This window comes from Sus scrofa, chromosome 16, assembly GCF_054392235.1.
Source record: "Sus scrofa isolate SSC_HxYL_T2T_F1_AM1 chromosome 16, Sscrofa_HxYL_maternal_Yorkshire_Landrace_v2.0, whole genome shotgun sequence".
In the NCBI taxonomy this organism is placed as follows: Eukaryota; Metazoa; Chordata; class Mammalia; order Artiodactyla; family Suidae; genus Sus; species Sus scrofa.
The window spans coordinates 7,865,324-7,884,827 of NC_139398.1; positions in this window are offsets into that span (position 1 = coordinate 7,865,324).

Here is a 19,504-nt window from a genome sequence, read left to right on the forward strand (position 1 = left end):
GCATTCAATCGGGATGCACTGGGCATCGCTGCATGGACTCCACTGCATACAATCGGGATCCATTGCGCCACAATGCATGGAATCTTCTGCATTCAATGACGCTGCATGGAATCCACTGCATTCAATCGGGATGCTTTGGGCCATGCTGCATAAAATCCATTGCATTCAATCATGCTGCATGGAATCCACTGCATTCAATCGGGATGCATTTTACCATGCTGCATGGATTACCCTTCATTCAATCACAATGCATGGAATCCACTGCATTCCATCGGGATGCTTTGGGCCATGCTGCATAAAATCCACTGCATTCAATCGGGATGCATTGGGCCACGCTGCATCGACTCCACTGCATTCAATCGGTATCCATTGCGCCACAATGCAAGGAATCCTCTGCATTCATTGACGCTGCATGGACTCCACTGCATTCAATCGGGATGCTTTGGGCCATGCTGCATAAAATCCACTGCATTCAACCATGCTGCATGGAATCCATTTCATTCAATCATGCTCTATAAAATCCAATGCATTCAATAGGGTTCCAGTACTTCACGCTGCATGGAATACACTACATTAAATCAGGATGCATGGAATCGACTGCATTCAATCAGGATGCATTATACCACGTTGCATGGATTACCCTACATTCAATCACAATGCATGGAATCCACTGCATTCAATCGGGATGCCTTGGGCCATGCTGCATAAAATCCACTGCATTCAATGGTGATGCATTGGGCCTCGCTGCATAGACTCCACTGCATATAATCGGGATCCATTGCGCCACAATGCATGGAATACTCTGCATTCAATGATGCTGAATGGAATCCACTGCATTGAATCGTGAAGCTATGGGCCATGCTGCATAAAATCCACTGCATGCAATCATGCTGCATGGAATCCACTGCATTCAATCATGTTGCATAAAATCCACTGCATTCAATAGGGTTCCATTTCTTCACCCTGCATGGAATCCACTGCATTCAACCACGCTGCATGAATTCCACTGCATTCAACATGGATGAATTTTACCACGCTGCATTTAGTACACTGTATTCAATCACAATTCATGGAATCCATTGCATTCAATCGGGATGCTTTGGGCCATGCTGCATAAAATCCACTGCATTCAATCGGGATGCACTGGGCATTGCTGCATGGACTCCACTGCATACAATCCGGATCCATTGCGCCACAATGCATGGAATCCTCTTCATTCAACGACGCTGCATGGAATCCACTGCATTCCATCGGGATGCTTTGGGCCATGCTGCATAAAATCCACTGCATTCAATCGGGATGAATTGGGCCTCGCTGCATGGACTCCACTGCATACAATCGGGATCCATTGCGCCACAATGCATGGAATCCTCTGCATTCAATGACGCTGCATGGAATCCACTGCATTCCATCGGGATGCTTTGGGCCATGCTGCATAAAATCCACTGTATGCAATCATGCTGCATGGAATCCACTGCATTCAATCATGCTGCATAAAATCCACTGCATTCAATAGGGTTCCATTTCTTCACGCTGCATGGAATCCACTGCATTCAATCACGCTGCATGGAATCCACTGCATTCAACATGGATGAATTTTACCACGCTGCATTTAGTACACTGTATTCAATCACAATTCATGGAATCCATTGCATTCAATCGGGATGCTTTGGGCCATGCTGCATAAAATCCACTGCATTCAATCGGGATGCACTGGGCATCGCTGCATGGACTCCACTGCATACAATCCGGATCCATTGCGCCACAATGCATGGAATCCTCTGCATTCAATGACGCTGCATGGAATCCACTGCATTCAATCGGGATGCTTTGGGCCATGCTGCATAAAATCCATTGCATTCAATCATGCTGCATGGAATCCACTGCATTCAATCGGGATGCCTTGGGCCATGCTGCATAAAATCCACTGCATTCAATGGTGATGCATTGGGCCTCGCTGCATAGACTCCACTGCATATAATCGGGATCCATTGCGCCACAATGCATGGAATACTCTGCATTCAATGATGCTGAATGGAATCCACTGCATTGAATCGTGAAGCTATGGGCCATGCTGCATAAAATCCACTGCATGCAATCATGCTGCATGGAATCCACTGCATTCAATCATGTTGCATAAAATCCACTGCATTCAATAGGGTTCCATTTCTTCACCCTGCATGGAATCCACTGCATTCAACCACGCTGCATGAATTCCACTGCATTCAACATGGATGAATTTTACCACGCTGCATTTAGTACACTGTATTCAATCACAATTCATGGAATCCATTGCATTCAATCGGGATGCTTTGGGCCATGCTGCATAAAATCCACTGCATTCAATCGGGATGCACTGGGCATTGCTGCATGGACTCCACTGCATACAATCCGGATCCATTGCGCCACAATGCATGGAATCCTCTTCATTCAACGACGCTGCATGGAATCCACTGCATTCCATCGGGATGCTTTGGGCCATGCTGCATAAAATCCACTGCATTCAATCGGGATGCATTGGGCCTCGCTGCATGGACTCCACTGCATACAATCGGGATCCATTGCGCCACAATGCATGGAATCCTCTGCATTCAATGACGCTGCATGGAATCCACTGCATTCCATCGGGATGCTTTGGGCCATGCTGCATAAAATCCACTGTATGCAATCATGCTGCATGGAATCCACTGCATTCAATCATGCTGCATAAAATCCACTGCATTCAATAGGGTTCCATTTCTTCACGCTGCATGGAATCCACTGCATTCAATCACGCTGCATGGAATCCACTGCATTCAACATGGATGAATTTTACCACGCTGCATTTAGTACACTGTATTCAATCACAATTCATGGAATCCATTGCATTCAATCGGGATGCTTTGGGCCATGCTGCATAAAATCCACTGCATTCAATCGGGATGCACTGGGCATCGCTGCATGGACTCCACTGCATACAATCCGGATCCATTGCGCCACAATGCATGGAATCCTCTGCATTCAATGACGCTGCATGGAATCCACTGCATTCCATCGGGATGCTTTGGGCCATGCTGCATAAAATCCATTGCATTCAATCATGCTGCATGGAATCCACTGCATTCAATCGGGATGCATTTTACCATGCTGCATTGATTACCCTTCATTCAATCAGGCTGCATGGAATCCACTGCATTCTATCGGGATGCTTTGGGCCATGCTGCATAAAATCCACTGCATTTAATCGGGATGCATTGGGCCTCTCTGCATGGACTCCACTGCATTCAATCGGGATCCATTGCGCCACAATTCATGGAATCCTCTGCATTCAATGACGCTGCATGGAATCCACTGCATTCAATCGGAATCCATTGCGCCACAATGCATGGAATCCTCTGCATTCAATGACGCTGCATGGAATCCACTGCATTCCATCAGGATGCTTTGGGCCATGCTGCATAAAATCCACTGCATGCAATCATGCTGCATGGAATCCACTGCATTCAATCATGCTGCATAAAATCCACTGCATTCAATAAGGTTCCATTTCTTCACGCTGCATGGAATCCACTGCATTCAATCACGCTGCATGGAATCCACTGCATTCAACATGGATGAATTTTACCACGCTGCATTTAGTACACTGTATTCAATCACAATTCATGGAATCCATTGCATTCAATCGGGATGCTTTGGCCCATGCTGCATAAAATCCACTGCATTCAATCGGGATGCACTGGGCATCGCTGCATGGACTCCACTGCATACAATCGGGATCCATTGCGCCACAATGCATGGAATCTTCTGCATTCAATGACGCTGCATGGAATCCACTGCATTCAATCGGGATGCTTTGGGCCATGCTGCATAAAATCCATTGCATTCAATCATGCTGCATGGAATCCACTGCATTCAATCGGGATGCATTTTACCATGCTGCATGGATTACCCTTCATTCAATCACAATGCATGGAATCCACTGCATTCCATCGGGATGCTTTGGGCCATGCTGCATAAAATCCACTGCATTCAATCGGGATGCATTGGGCCACGCTGCATCGACTCCACTGCATTCAATCGGTATCCATTGCGCCACAATGCAAGGAATCCTCTGCATTCATTGACGCTGCATGGACTCCACTGCATTCCATCGGGATGCTTTGGGCCATGCTGCATAAAATCCACTGCATTCAACCATGCTGCATGGAATCCATTTCATTCAATCATGCTCTATAAAATCCAATGCATTCAATAGGGTTCCAGTACTTCACGCTGCATGGAATACACTACATTAAATCAGGATGCATGGAATCGACTGCATTCAATCAGGATGCATTATACCACGTTGCATGGATTACCCTACATTCAATCACAATGCATGGAATCCACTGCATTCAATCGGGATGCCTTGGGCCATGCTGCATAAAATCCACTGCATTCAATGGTGATGCATTGGGCCTCGCTGCATAGACTCCACTGCATATAATCGGGATCCATTGCGCCACAATGCATGGAATACTCTGCATTCAATGATGCTGAATGGAATCCACTGCATTGAATCGTGAAGCTATGGGCCATGCTGCATAAAATCCACTGCATGCAATCATGCTGCATGGAATCCACTGCATTCAATCATGTTGCATAAAATCCACTGCATTCAATAGGGTTCCATTTCTTCACCCTGCATGGAATCCACTGCATTCAACCACGCTGCATGAATTCCACTGCATTCAACATGGATGAATTTTACCACGCTGCATTTAGTACACTGTATTCAATCACAATTCATGGAATCCATTGCATTCAATCGGGATGCTTTGGGCCATGCTGCATAAAATCCACTGCATTCAATCGGGATGCACTGGGCATTGCTGCATGGACTCCACTGCATACAATCCGGATCCATTGCGCCACAATGCATGGAATCCTCTTCATTCAACGACGCTGCATGGAATCCACTGCATTCCATCGGGATGCTTTGGGCCATGCTGCATAAAATCCACTGCATTCAATCGGGATGCATTGGGCCTCGCTGCATGGACTCCACTGCATACAATCGGGATCCATTGCGCCACAATGCATGGAATCCTCTGCATTCAATGACGCTGCATGGAATCCACTGCATTCCATCGGGATGCTTTGGGCCATGCTGCATAAAATCCACTGTATGCAATCATGCTGCATGGAATCCACTGCATTCAATCATGCTGCATAAAATCCACTGCATTCAATAGGGTTCCATTTCTTCACGCTGCATGGAATCCACTGCATTCAATCACGCTGCATGGAATCCACTGCATTCAACATGGATGAATTTTACCACGCTGCATTTAGTACACTGTATTCAATCACAATTCATGGAATCCATTGCATTCAATCGGGATGCTTTGGGCCATGCTGCATAAAATCCACTGCATTCAATCGGGATGCACTGGGCATCGCTGCATGGACTCCACTGCATACAATCCGGATCCATTGCGCCACAATGCATGGAATCCTCTGCATTCAATGACGCTGCATGGAATCCACTGCATTCAATCGGGATGCTTTGGGCCATGCTGCATAAAATCCATTGCATTCAATCATGCTGCATGGAATCCACTGCATTCAATCGGGATGCATTTTACCATGCTGCATTGATTACCCTTCATTCAATCAGGCTGCATGGAATCCACTGCATTCTATCGGGATGCTTTGGGCCATGCTGCATAAAATCCACTGCATTTAATCGGGATGCATTTGGCCACGCTGCATGGACTCCACTGCATAAAATCGGGATCCATTGCCCCAAAATGAAATGAATCATCTGCATTCAATGACGCTGCATGGAATCCACTGCATTCCATCGGGATGCTTTGGGCCATGCTGCATAAAATCCACTGCATTCAACCATGCTGCATGGAATCCACTGCATTCAATCATGCTGCATAAAATCCACTGCATTCAATCGGGATGCATTGGGCCTCGCTGCATGGAATAAACTGCATTCAATCAGGCTCCATGGAATCCACTGCATTCAATGGGGATGCATTCTACCATGCTGCATGGAGTTCACTGCATTCAATCACAATGCATGGAATCCACTGCATTCCATCGGGATGCTTTGGGCCATGCTGCATAAAATCCACTGCATTCAATCGGGATGCATTGGGCCTCGCTGCATGGACTCCACTGCATACAATCGGGATCCATTGCGCCAAAATGCATGGAATCCTCTGCATTCATTGACGCTGCATGGAATCCACTGCATTCCATCGGGATGCTTTGGGCCATACTGCATAAAATCCACTGCATGCAATCATGCTGCATGGAATCCACTGCATTCAATCATGCTGCATAAAATCCACTGCATTCAATAGGGTTCCATTTCTTCTTCACGCTGCCTGGAATCCACTGCATTCAATCACGCTGCATGGAATCCACTGCATTCAATATGGATGCATTTTACCACTCTGCATGGAATCCACTGCATTTAATCACGCTGCATGTAATCCATGGAATTTAATCGGGATTCATTTTACTAAGCTGTATGGAATCGACTGCATTTAATCACGCTGCATGGAATCCACTGCATTCAATGGGGATTCATTTTACAAGGCTGCATGGAGTACACTGCATTCAATCACAATGCATGGAATCCACTGCATTCAAACGGGATGCTTTGGGCCATGCTGCATAAAATCCACTGCATTCAATCATGCTGCATGGAATCCACTGCATTCAATCATGCAGCATAAAATCCGCTGCATTCCATAGGGTTCCATTTCTTCATGCTGCATGGAATACACTGCATTCAATCAGGCTGCATGGAATCCACTGCATTCCATCGGGATGCATTTTTCCTCGTTGCATGGATTACACTGCATTCCATCACAATGCATCGAATCCACTGCATTCAATCAGGAAGCTTTGGGCCATGCTGCATACAATCCACTGCATTCAATCGGGATGCACTGGGCCTCGCTGCATGGACTCCACTGCATATAATCGGGATCCATTGCGCCACAATGCATGGAATACTCTGCATTCAATGACGCTGAATGGAATCCACTGCATTGAATCGTGAAGCTATGGGCCATGCTGCATAAAATCCACTGCATGCAATCATGCTGCATGGAATCCACTGCATTCAATCATGTTGCATAAAATCCACTGCATTCAATAGGGTTCCATTTCTTCACCCTGCATGGAATCCACTGCATTCAACCACGCTGCATGGAATCCACTGCATTCAATCGGGATGCATTTTACCACTCTGCATGGATTACACTGCATTTAATCACGCTGCATGTAATCCATGGAATTTTAATCGGGATTCATTTTACTAAGCTGTATGGAATCGACTGCACTTAATCACGCTGCATGGAATCCACTGCATTCAATCGGGATGCATTTTACCACGTTGCATGCAGTTCACTGCATTCAATCACAATGCATGGAATCCACTGCATTCAATCGGGATGCTTTGGGCCATGCTGCATAAAATCCACTGCATTCAATCTTGCTTTTTGAATCCACTGCATTCAGTAATGCTGCATAAATCCTTGCATTCAATTGGGTTCCATTTCTTCACGCTGCATGGAATACACTGCATTCAATCACGCTGCATGGAATCCACTGCATTCAATCGGGATGCATTTTACCATGCTGCGTGGTTTTCACTGCATTCAATCACAATGCATGGAATCCACTGCATTCCATCGGGATGCTTTGGGCCATGCTGCATAAAATCCACTGCATTCAATCATGCTGCATGGAATCCACTGCATTCAATCATGCTGCATAAAATCCACTGCATTCAATAGGGTTCCATTTCTTCACGCTGCATGTAATACACTGCATTCAATCACTCTGAATGGAATCCACTGCATTCAATCGGGATGCATTTTACCTCGCTGCATGGATTACACTGCATTCAATCACAATGCTTGGAATCCACTGCATTCCATCGGGATGCTTTGGGCCATGCTGCATAAAATCCACTGCATTCAATCGGGATGCATTGGGCCACACTGCATCGACTCCACTGCATTCAATCGGTATCCATTGCGCCACAATGCAAGGAATCCTCTGCATTCATTGACGCTGCATGGACTCCACTGCATTCAATCGGGATGCTTTGGGCCATGCTGCATAAAATCCACTGCATTCAACCATGCTGCATGGAATCCATTTCATTCAATCATGCTCTATAAAATCCAATGCATTCAATAGGGTTCCATTACTTCACGCTGCATGGAATACACTACATTAAATCAGGATGCATGGAATCGACTGCATTCAATCAGGATGCATTATACCACGTTGCATGGATTACCCTACATTCAATCACAATGCATGGAATCCACTGCATTCAATCGGGATGCCTTGGGCCATGCTGCATAAAATCCACTGCATTCAATGGTGATGCATTGGGCCTCGCTGCATAGACTCCACTGCATATAATCGGGATCCATTGCGCCACAATGCATGGAATACTCTGCATTCAATGACGCTGCATGGAATCCACTGCATTCCATCGGGAAGCTTTGGGCCATGCTGCATAAAATCCACTGCATTCAATCATGCTGCATGGAATCCACTGCATTCAATCGGGATGCATTTTACAAGGCTGCATGGATTACATTTCATACACTCAAAATGCATGGAATCCACTGCGTTCTATAGGTATGCTTTGGCCATACTGCATAAAATACACTGCATTCAATTTGCTGCATGGAATCCACTGCATTCAATCATGCTGAATAAAATCCACTGCATTCAATAGGGTTCCATTTCTTCACGCTGCATGGAATACACTGCATTCAATCAGGCTCCATGGAATCCACTGCATTCAATGGGGATGCATTCTACAATGCTGCATGGAGTTCACTGCATTCAATCACAACGCATGTAATCCACTGCATTCCATTGGGATGCTTTGGGCCATGCTGCATAAAATCCACTGCATTCAATCGGGATGCATTGGGCTTCGCTGCATGGACTCCACTGCATACAATCGGGATCCATTGCGCCAAAATGCATGGAATACTCTGCATTCATTGACGCTGCATGGACTCCACTGCATTCCATCGGGATGCTTTGGGCCATGCTGCATAAAATCCACTGCATTCAACCATGCTGCATGGAATCCATTTCATTCAATCATGCTCTATAAAATCCAATGCATTCAATAGGGTTCCATTACTTCACGCTGCATGGAATACACTGCATTAAATCAGGATGCATGGAATCGACTGCATTCAATCAGGATGCCTTATACCACGTTGCATGGATTACCCTACATTCAATCACAATGCATGGAATCCACTGCATTCAATCGGGATGCTTTGGGCCATGCTGCATAAAATCCACTGCATTCAATCGGGATGCATTGGGCCTCGCTGCATAGACTCCACTGCATATAATCGGGATCCATTGCGCCACAATGCATGGAATATTCTGCATTCAACGACGCTGCATGGAATCCACTGCATTCCATCGGTAAGCTTTGGGCCATGCTGCATAAAATCCACTGCATTCAATCATGCTGCATGGAATCCACTGCATTCGATCGGGATGCATTTTACAAGGCTGCATGGATTACATTTCATACACTCAAAATGCATGGAATCCACTGCGTTCTATAGGTATACTTTGGGCCATACTGCATAAAATACACTGCATTCAATTTGCTGCATAAAATCCACTGCATTCCATCGGGATGCATTGGGCCTCGCTGCATGGAATACACTGCATTCAATCACGCTGCATGAATTCCACTGCATTCAATGGGGATGCATTCTACAATGCTGCATGGAGTTCACTGCATTCAATCACAATGCATGGAATCCACTGCATTCCATCGGGATGCTTTGGGCCATGCTGCATAAAATCGACTGCATTCAATCGGGATGCATTGGGCCTCGCTGCATGGACTCCACTGCATACAATCGGGATCCATTGCACCAAAATGCATGGAATCCTCCGCATGCAACGACGCTGCATGGACTCCACTGCATTCAATCGGGATGCTTTGGGCCATGCTGCATAAAATCCACTGCATTCAATCATGCTGCATGGAATCCACTGCATTCAATCATGCTGTATAAAATCCACTGCATTCAATAGGGTTCCATTTCTTCACGTGGCATCGAATCCACTGCATTCAATCACGCTGCATGGAATCCACTGCATTCAATCGGGATGCATTTTTCCTCGCTGCATGGAGTACACTGCATTCAATCATGCTGCATAAAATCCACTGCATTACATCGGGATGCTTTGGGCCATGCTGCATAAAATCCACTGCATTCAACCATGCTGCATGGAATCCACTGCATTCAATCATGCTGCATAAAATCCACTGCATTCAATCGGGATGCATTGGGCCTCGCTGCATGGAATAAACTGCATTCAATCAGGCTCCATGGAATCCACTGCATTCAATGGGGATGCATTCTACCATGCTGCATGGAGTTCACTGCATTCAATCACAATGCATGGAATCCACTGCATTCCATCGGAATGCTTTGGGCCATGCTGCATAAAATCCACTGCATTCAATCGGGATGCATTGGGCCTCGCTGCATGGACTCCACTGCATACAATCGGGATCCATTGCGCCAAAATGCATGGAATCCTCTGCATTCATTGACGCTGCATGGAATCCACTGCATTCCATCGGGATGCTTTGGGCCATACTGCATAAAATCCACTGCATGCAATCATGCTGCATGGAATCCACTGCATTCAATCATGCTGCATAAAATCCACTGCATTCAATAGGGTTCCATTTCTTCTTCACGCTCCCTGGAATCCACTGCATTCAATCACGCTGCATGGAATCCACTGCATTCAATCGGGATGCATTTTACCATGCTGCGTGGTTTTCACTGCATTCAATCACAATGCATGGAATCCATGGAATTTAATCGGGATTCATTTTACTAAGCTGTATGGAATCGACTGCATTTAATCACGCTGCATGGAATCCACTGCATTCAATGGGGATTCATTTTACAAGGCTGCATGGAGTACACTGCATTCAATCACAATGCATGGAATCCACTGCATTCAAACGGGATGCTTTGGGCCATGCTGCATAAAATCCACTGCATTCAATCATGCTGCATGGAATCCACTGCATTCAATCATGCAGCATAAAATCCGCTGCATTCCATAGGGTTCCATTTCTTCATGCTGCATGGAATACACTGCATTCAATCAGGCTGCATGGAATCCACTGCATTCAATCGGGATGCATTTTTCCTCGTTGCATGGATTACACTGCATTCCATCACAATGCATCGAATCCACTGCATTCAATCGGGAAGCTTTGGGCCATGCTGCATACAATCCACTGCATTCAATCGGGATGCACTGGGCCTCGCTGCATGGACTCCACTGCATATAATCGGGATCCATTGCGCCACAATGCATGGAATACTCTGCATTCAATGACGCTGAATGGAATCCACTGCATTGAATCGTGAAGCTATGGGCCATGCTGCATAAAATCCACTGCATGCAATCATGCTGCATTGAATCCACTGCATTCAATCATGTTGCATAAAATCCACTGCATTCAATAGGGTTCCATTTCCTCACCCTGCATGGAATCCACTGCATTCAACCACGCTGCATGGAATCCACTGCATTCAATCGGGAAGCATTTTACCACTCTGCATGGATTACACTGCATTTAATCACGCTGCATGTAATCCATGGAATTTTAATCGGGATTCATTTTACTAAGCTGTATGGAATCGACTGCACTTAATCACACTGCATGGAATCCACTGCATTCAATCGGGATGCATTTTACCACGTTGCATGCAGTTCACTGCATTCAATCACAATGCATGGAATCCACTGCATTCCATCGGGATGCTTTGGGCCATGCTGCATAAAATCCACTGCATTCAATCTTGCTTTTTGAATCCACTGCATTCAGTAATGCTGCATAAATCCTTGCATTCAATTGGGTTCCATTTCTTCACGCTGCATGGAATCCACTGCATTCAATCGGGATGCATTTTACCATGCTGCGTGGTTTTCACTGCATTCAATCACAATGCATGGAATCCACTGCATTCCATCGGGATGCTTTGGGCCATGCTGCATAAAATCCACTGCATTCAATCTTACTTTTTGAATCCACTGCATTCAATCATGCTGCATAAAATCCACTGCATTCAATAGGGTTCCATTTCTTCACGCTGCATGTAATACACTGCATTCAATCACACTGAATGGAATCCACTGCATTCAATCGGGATGCATTTTACCTCGCTGCATGGATTACACTGCATTCAATCACAATGCTTGGAATCCACTGCATTCCATCGGGATGCTTTGGGCCATGCTGCATAAAATCCACTGCATTCAATCGGGATGCATTGGGCCACGCTGCATCGACTCCACTGCATTCAATCGGTATCCATTGCGCCACAATGCAAGGAATCCTCTGCATTCATTGACGCTGCATGGACTCCACTGCATTCAATCGGGATGCTTTGGGCCATGCTGCATAAAATCCACTGCATTCAACCATGCTGCATGGAATCCATTTCATTCAATCATGCTCTATAAAATCCAATGCATTCAATAGGGTTCCATTACTTCACGCTGCATGGAATACACTACATTAAATCAGGATGCATGGAATCGACTGCATTCAATCAGGATGCATTATACCACGTTGCATGGATTACCCTACATTCAATCACAATGCATGGAATCCACTGCATTCAATCGGGATGCCTTGGGCCATGCTGCATAAAATCCACTGCATTCAATGGTGATGCATTGGGCCTCGCTGCATAGACTCCACTGCATATAATCGGGATCCATTGCGCCACAATGCATGGAATACTCTGCATTCAATGACGCTGCATGGAATCCACTGCATTCCATCGGGAAGCTTTGGGCCATGCTGCATAAAATCCACTGCATTCAATCATGCTGCATGGAATCCACTGCATTCAATCGGGATGCATTTTACAAGGCTGCATGGATTACATTTCATACACTCAAAATGCATGGAATCCACTGCGTTCTATAGGGATGCTTTGGGCCATACTGCATAAAATACACTGCATTCAATTTGCTGCATGGAATCCACTGCATTCAATCATGCTGAATAAAATCCACTGCATTCAATAGGGTTCCATTTCTTCACGCTGCATGGAATACACTGCATTCAATCAGGCTCCATGGAATCCACTGCATTCAATGGGGATGCATTCTACAATGCTGCATGGAGTTCACTGCATTCAATCACAACGCATGTAATCCACTGCATTCCATCGGGATGCTTTGGGCCATGCTGCATAAAATCCACTGCATTCAATCGGGATGCATTGGGCTTCGCTGCATGGACTCCACTGCATACAATCGGGATCCATTGCGCCAAAATGCATGGAATACTCTGCATTCATTGACGCTGCATGGACTCCACTGCATTCAATCGGGATGCTTTGGGCCATGCTGCATAAAATCCACTGCATTCAACCATGCTGCATGGAATCCATTTCATTCAATCATGCTCTATAAAATCCAATGCATTCAATAGGGTTCCATTACTTCACGCTGCATGGAATACACTGCATTAAATCAGGATGCATTTTACCTCACTGCATGGATTACACTGCATTCAATCACAATGCATGGAATCCACTGCATTCCATCGGGATGCTTTGGGCCATGCTGCATAAACTCCACTGCATTCAATCGGGAGGCATTGGGCCTCGCTGCATGGACTCCACTGCATAAAATCTGGATCCATTGCGCCACAATGCATGGAATCCTCTGCATTCAACGACGCTGCATGGAATCCACTGCATTCCATCGGGATGTTTTGGGCCATGCTGCATAAAATCTACTGCATTCAATCGGGATGCATTGGGCCTCGCTGCATGAACTCCACTGCATACAATCTGGAACCATTGCGCCAAAATGCATGGAATACTCTGCACTCAACGACGCTGCATGGAATCCACTGCATTCAATCGGGATGCTTTGGGCCATGCTGCATAAATCCATTGCATTCAATCATGCTTCATGGAATCCACTGCATTCAATCGTGCTGCATAAAATCCACGGCATTCAATAGGGTTCCATTTCTTCACGCTGCATCGAATCCACTACATTCAATCACGCTGCATGGAATCCACTGCATTCTATCGGGATGCATTTTACCACACTGCATAGATTACACCGCATTCAATCACAATGCATGGAATCCACTGCATTCAATCGGGATGCTTTGGGCCATGCTGCATAAAATCCACTGCATTCAATCGGGATGCATTGGGCCTCGCTGCATGGACTCCACTGCATTCAATCGGGATCCATTGTGCCACAATGCATGGAATTCTCTTCATTCAATGACGCTGCATCGAATCCACTGCATTCAATCGGAATCCATTGTGCCACAATGCATGGAATCCTCTGCATTCAATGACGCTGCATGGAATCCACTGCATTCCATCAGGATGCTTTGGGCCATGCTGCATAAAATCCACTGCATGCAATCATGCTGCATGGAATCCACTGCATTCAATCATGCTGCATAAAATCCACTGCATTCAATAGGGTTCCATTTCTTCACGCTGCATGGAATCCACTGCATTCAATCACGCTGCATGAATTCCACTGCATTCAACATGGATGAATTTTACCACGCTGCATTTAGTACACTGTATTCAATCACAATTCATGGAATCCATTGCATTCAATCGGGATGCTTTGGGCCATGCTGCATAAAATCCACTGCATTCAATCGGGATGCACTGGGCATTGCTGCATGGACTCCACTGCATACAATCCGGATCCATTGCGCCACAATGCATGGAATCCTCTTCATTCAACGACGCTGCATGGAATCCACTGCATTCCATCGGGATGCTTTGGGCCATGCTGCATAAAATCCACTGCATTCAATCGGGATGCATTGGGCCTCGCTGCATGGACTCCACTGCATACAATCGGGATCCATTGCGCCACAATGCATGGAATCCTCTGCATTCAATGACGCTGCATGGAATCCACTGCATTCCATCGGGATGCTTTGGGCCATGCTGCATAAAATCCACTGTATGCAATCATGCTGCATGGAATCCACTGCATTCAATCATGCTGCATAAAATCCACTGCATTCAATAGGGTTCCATTTCTTCACGCTGCATGGAATCCACTGCATTCAATCACGCTGCATGGAATCCACTGCATTCAACATGGATGAATTTTACCACGCTGCATTTAGTACACTGTATTCAATCACAATTCATGGAATCCATTGCATTCAATCGGGATGCTTTGGGCCATGCTGCATAAAATCCACTGCATTCAATCTGGATGCACTGGGCATCGCTGCATGGACTCCACTGCATACAATCCAGATCTATTGCGCCACAATGCATGGAATCCTCTGCATTCAATGACGCTGCATGGAATCCACTGCATTCAATCGGGATGCTTTGGGCCATGCTGCATAAAATCCATTGCATTCAATCATGCTGCATGGAATCCACTGCATTCAATCGGGATGCATTTTACCATGCTGCATTGATTACCCTTCATTCAATCAGGCTGCATGGAATCCACTGCATTCTATCGGGATGCTTTGGGCCATGCTGCATAAAATCCACTGCATTTAATCGGGATGCATTTGGCCACGCTGCATGGACTCCACTGCATAAAATCGGGATCCATTGCCCCAAAATGCAAGGAATCATCTGCATTCAATGACGCTGCATGGAATCCACTGCATTCCATCGGGATGCTTTGGGCCATGCTGCATAAAATCCACTGCATTCAACCATGCTGCATGGAATCCACTGCATTCAATCATGCTGCATAAAATCCACTGCATTCAATCGGGATGCATTGGGCCTCGCTGCATGGAATAAACTGCATTCAATCAGGCTCCATGGAATCCACTGCATTCAATGGGGATGCATTCTACCATGCTGCATGGAGTTCACTGCATTCAATCACAATGCATGGAATCCACTGCATTCCATCGGGATGCTTTGGGCCATGCTGCATAAAATCCACTGCATTCAATCGGGATGCATTGGGCCTCGCTGCATGGACTCCACTGCATACAATCGGGATCCATTGCGCCAAAATGCATGGAATCCTCTGCATTCATTGACGCTGCATGGAATCCACTGCATTCCATCGGGATGCTTTGGGCCATACTGCATAAAATCCACTGCATGCAATCATGCTGCATGGAATCCACTGCATTCAATCGGGATGCATTTTACCATGCTGCATGGATTACCCTTCATTCAATCACAATGCATGGAATCCACTGCATTCCATCGGGATGCTTTGGGCCATGCTGCATAAAATCCACTGCATTCAATCGGGATGCATTGGGCCACGCTGCATCGACTCCACTGCATTCAATCGGTATCCATTGCGCCACAATGCAAGGAATCCTCTGCATTCATTGACGCTGCATGGACTCCACTGCATTCAATCGGGATGCTTTGGGCCATGCTGCATAAAATCCACTGCATTCAACCATGCTGCATGGAATCCATTTCATTCAATCATGCTCTATAAAATCCAATGCATTCAATAGGGTTCCAGTACTTCACGCTGCATGGAATACACTACATTAAATCAGGATGCATGGAATCGACTGCATTCAATCAGGATGCATTATACCACGTTGCATGGATTACCCTACATTCAATCACAATGCATGGAATCCACTGCATTCAATCGGGATGCCTTGGGCCATGCTGCATAAAATCCACTGCATTCAATGGTGATGCATTGGGCCTCGCTGCATAGACTCCACTGCATATAATCGGGATCCATTGCGCCACAATGCATGGAATACTCTGCATTCAATGATGCTGAATGGAATCCAATGCATTGAATCGTGAAGCTATGGGCCATGCTGCATAAAATCCACTGCATGCAATCATGCTGCATGGAATCCACTGCATTCAATCATGTTGCATAAAATCCACTGCATTCAATAGGGTTCCATTTCTTCACCCTGCATGGAATCCACTGCATTCAACCACGCTGCATGAATTCCACTGCATTCAACATGGATGAATTTTACCACGCTGCATTTAGTACACTGTATTCAATCACAATTCATGGAATCCATTGCATTCAATCGGGATGCTTTGGGCCATGCTGCATAAAATCCACTGCATTCAATCGGGATGCACTGGGCATTGCTGCATGGACTCCACTGCATACAATCCGGATCCATTGCGCCACAATGCATGGAATCCTCTTCATTCAACGACGCTGCATGGAATCCACTGCATTCCATCGGGATGCTTTGGGCCATGCTGCATAAAATCCACTGCATTCAATCGGGATGCATTGGGCCTCGCTGCATGGACTCCACTGCATACAATCGGGATCCATTGCGCCACAATGCATGGAATCCTCTGCATTCAATGACGCTGCATGGAATCCACTGCATTCCATCGGGATGCTTTGGGCCATGCTGCATAAAATCCACTGTATGCAATCATGCTGCATGGAATCCACTGCATTCAATCATGCTGCATAAAATCCACTGCATTCAATAGGGTTCCATTTCTTCACGCTGCATGGAATCCACTGCATTCAATCACGCTGCATGGAATCCACTGCATTCAACATGGATGAATTTTACCACGCTGCATTTAGTACACTGTATTCAATCACAATTCATGGAATCCATTGCATTCAATCGGGATGCTTTGGGCCATGCTGCATAAAATCCACTGCATTCAATCGGGATGCACTGGGCATCGCTGCATGGACTCCACTGCATACAATCCGGATCCATTGCGCCACAATGCATGGAATCCTCTGCATTCAATGACGCTGCATGGAATCCACTGCATTCAATCGGGATGCTTTGGGCCATGCTGCATAAAATCCATTGCATTCAACCATGCTGCATGGAATCCACTGCATTCAATCGGGATGCATTTTACCATGCTGCATTGATTACCCTTCATTCAATCAGGCTGCATGGAATCCACTGCATTCTATCGGGATGCTTTGGGCCATGCTGCATAAAATCCACTGCATTTAATCGGGATGCATTTGGCAACGCTGCATGGACTCCACTGCATAAAATCGGGATCCATTGCCCCAAAATGAAATGAATCATCTGCATTCAATGACGCTGCATGGAATCCACTGCATTCAATCGGGATGCTTTGGGCCATGCTGCATAAAATCCACTGCATTCAACCATGCTGCATGGAATCCACTGCATTCAATCATGCTGCATAAAATCCACTGCATTCAATCGGGATGCATTGGGCCTCGCTGCATGGAATAAACTGCATTCAATCAGGCTCCATGGAATCCACTGCATTCAATGGGGATGCATTCTACCATGCTGCATGGAGTTCACTGCATTCAATCACAATGCATGGAATCCACTGCATTCCATCGGGATGCTTTGGGCCATGCTGCATAAAATCCACTGCATTCAATCGGGATGCATTGGGCCTCGCTGCATGGACTCCACTGCATACAATCGGGATCCATTGCGCCAAAATGCATGGAATCCTCTGCATTCATTGACGCTGCATGGAATCCACTGCATTCCATCGGGATGCTTTGGGCCATACTGCATAAAATCCACTGCATGCAATCATGCTGCATGGAATCCACTGCATTCAATCATGCTGCATAAAATCCACTGCATTCAATAGGGTTCCATTTCTTCTTCACGCTGCCTGGAATCCACTGCATTCAATCACGCTGCATGGAATCCACTGCATTCAATATGGATGCATTTTACCACTCTGCATGGAATCCACTGCATTTAATCACGCTGCATGTAATCCATGGAATTTAATCGGGATTCATTTTACTAAGCTGTATGGAATCGACTGCATTTAATCACGCTGCATGGAATCCACTGCATTCAATCGGGATTCATTTTACAAGGCTGCATGGAGTACACTGCATTCAATCACAATGCATGGAATCCACTGCATTCAAACGGGATGCTTTGGGCCATGCTGCATAAAATCCACTGCATTCAATCATGCTGCATGGAATCCACTGCATTCAATCATGCAGCATAAAATCCGCTGCATTCCATAGGGTTCCATTTCTTCATGCTGCATGGAATACACTGCATTCAATCAGGCTGCATGGAATCCACTGCATTCCATCGGGATGCATTTTTCCTCGTTGCATGGATTACACTGCATTCCATCACAATGCATCGAATCCACTGCATTCAATCAGGAAGCTTTGGGCCATGCTGCATACAATCCACTGCATTCAATCGGGATGCACTGGGCCTCGCTGCATGGACTCCACTGCATATAATCGGGATCCATTGCGCCACAATGCATGGAATACTCTGCATTCAATGACGCTGAATGGAATCCACTGCATTGAATCGTGAAGCTATGGGCCATGCTGCATAAAATCCACTGCATGCAATCATGCTGCATGGAATCCACTGCATTCAATCATGTTGCATAAAATCCACTGCATTCAATAGGGTTCCATTTCTTCACCCTGCATGGAATCCACTGCA